The 2,727-nt window shown below is 30.1% G+C and overlaps 1 long non-coding RNA gene across 1 annotated transcript; it reads right to left on the bottom strand.

Annotated features, from left to right (window-relative positions):
- Positions 1-294: 294 nt before the first annotated feature.
- Positions 295-1,989, bottom strand: LOC114075099. The gene is made up of 4 exons (XR_003575447.1): positions 1,868-1,989; positions 1,543-1,649; positions 1,360-1,462; positions 295-502 (listed from the first exon to the last, which is right to left on the bottom strand). It is a non-coding gene; the product is annotated as an uncharacterized LOC114075099 (long non-coding RNA).
- Positions 1,990-2,727: the final 738 nt, after the last annotated feature.

The raw sequence follows: 2,727 nt of genomic DNA, 5'->3' as shown, positions 1-2,727 counted from the left end.
CCACAAAATCATACAAGTAATAGAAATACCTGAGGAGATAACAAACCTTCAAGAATTATTCAGCCAAATAAATTGATATTTGGACCGACTATATTACCAGAATGAATGTTGGCTAGTTCACAATTCTCGTGATCAAATGAGGATTGTGGAAATAAAAATGCCTTCAAAATTAGTTATTAGAATTCATCAAAGTTGTAGCTCATTCAACGACCCTTCTTAAAGTACTCCAGTTGAATTTTCTAGTATTGAGAATAAGCTAAGAAGGAATACAAAGAATTCAAGGCAACAAAATTACTGATCTCAATAGAAAATTAGTGATTGAAAATGACAAGCTCAACTAATAAAAAACTACCAAGCTGAATATCTAACATTAGATTTGTCTTCTATACATATGTAGGAAACATAAAAAAAACAAAAGACAAATATACCGGCTCAAAATGTTCAGAATCATAACAATAGTATTGCAAGCATTGTCCCATGTTCTTCTTCAGAATGAAGATGTCTGAAAGATAACAAAAAGCAGAGGATCATTACTCCACACATCATCTATTTTCACCTTTTACTAATTTTAATTTGAAGTACAAACATCATATGAAAGAGTTGCTTTCAATTGTTTTTGTAGGCAAAGGAGAAACATATTCAGAAGGCATAAGAGAAGAATATGAAGTCGGAACTCTCAAACAAATATCTTTAATCACGCCGGAAAAAATTAACATATATTATAATTTATATTCTTTCCCAATGGATTGGTGTGTATTAATCTTTTCTCTTTCAATCCTACAATATATTATTTCTGCAATGCACAAACACATACGCAAAAAATCTTTGAAAAATATAAGTAAAGAACATTTATGAACTCAATCACAAGTTGCACTGTACAAATTGTTGACCGTTAAATCATTTCAACAGACATTTAGGTTATCTCAACTCTACTTTGTGCAGGTGAAGATGGGATTTTCAATCGATCCAAAGCAAATTAAACATTGAAGATAATATTTATAATACTTGTGATACGGCAAAAGAGTATGGGATCGCCTGCTATGGCTTCAAGTATAAATTAAAGGGTAATCTGCCATTTGAATTGCTCGACCAAGATATGCATCCAATTTTTCGTAAACTATTGATTTTCTCAGAGAAAAAAGAAAATCATCATTATAGCCTCAGAATTTTCACACCAATTATTATTAGTAATTACTACTAATGCTATTGATTCTCTCTTTGGGTTTGAGAATTTTTTGAGAGAGCAAGCTATGATTAAGGGACGGTTTGGTAGTTGAAGAACTTAAAATATCAGTTGAATTTATATTTATCACAACAAGGACTGAAATTACGGGCATTGCAGAGAGAGGAGCAACATACCTTTGAAGTTTTCCCCGTTACTCTCTACAATTCTCATTATTTGGCTCTGAATCTAAGATAAGTCTTTTTCCTTTAATTGAAAGATTCTCATGTGTTTATCAACCTATGAATTCAACAATTGTAATGTTCAAAGAAATTTATAGTAGCAAATGAAACATTGAGGCTCAGATCTGTAATACTTACAACTCGGCAAGATTGACTGGAATCACCTCAATGGCTGCAAGCACCAGTTGCAGGGTCACTTTTCCTCCAAGTTGACCAACCAAGATACTTGTCAAATTTCTCCTCCACTATCAATTTGGTGAGAGAAAGAAGAAAATCGTCATAATAGCATTGAAATTTTTGCAACAATTATTATTAGTAGTACTATTACTGATGTTCCGCACTTTAGGATTGAAAGTTCTATAGAATAATCAAAGATTAAGGGATCGCTCTTAAGATGTTTAAATGCGAAAGGGTCTATCAATTTTTTGTTTATTTTTCACATAATAAAGAAGGAATTACAGACATTACAGAGAGGAAGCAACAATAGCCCCCTTTTCCAACTTTCTCCTCTACTTTCGGATAATTTTCGTTCTTTCAGCTTTGATTTGTGTTGTGTGATGAAGAGGAAAAACAATATCCTGACTATTTTAGTTCTAGTGGAAAGGTGTAGAAGTTGTAGGGATTTTTTCTTTCTGGAGGAAGATAAAACTTGACTTGAAAGTGATGGACTACGTGTCCATTTGGTTTTAGGATAAAAGACACGTCTTACTAAATGCTTGAAAAGTCAAATATACCCTCAAATTGAAATTTATTGACATTAAGTTGCCATTTTGAATAAGCTTTTTCTATAATAGTAGAAATATATATATATAAAGTATTTGTTCCCTAATTATTTGCTCTTTATACATGTACAATAATTAGATTTTGAAGTAATTATCTTTATGTAAATATTTCTTTAACGTATTAATTTAGATAAAATTTATGAAGGGATTTATTTAAAAACTAATACGCAAATAAATACTAGTTGAATAATTATAAACAACTATCAATGATTAATAAATAGTTAAAAGTGATTGAATTTTCTTTTAAATGTGATTAAAAATAGGCCAAGAAAAATATAAACTTCATCATTTATTTCGATATAATATAGTGTTGGTTTTTTTTTGTTTTAAACAGTTATTTTTTTGAAAAAACATATTTAATCGCTTACCTATATTTTAGGAACTATTACTCCATCCATAGCACAAAGTTACTCTCTCTGTCCACAATTATTTGGTAGGTATACTAAAAATAGACGTCAAAGATTAATTATCAATTCAAATAATCAAGAAACAATTAATCATTTTTTCCCAAATTCGCCCTTAATGAAAATGTAGTCCAATT

This window comes from Solanum pennellii, chromosome 12 (genome assembly GCF_001406875.1).
Source record: "Solanum pennellii chromosome 12, SPENNV200".
Classification (NCBI taxonomy): domain Eukaryota; kingdom Viridiplantae; phylum Streptophyta; class Magnoliopsida; order Solanales; family Solanaceae; genus Solanum; species Solanum pennellii.
This window is presented reverse-complemented; position numbering and strand designations above follow the sequence as displayed.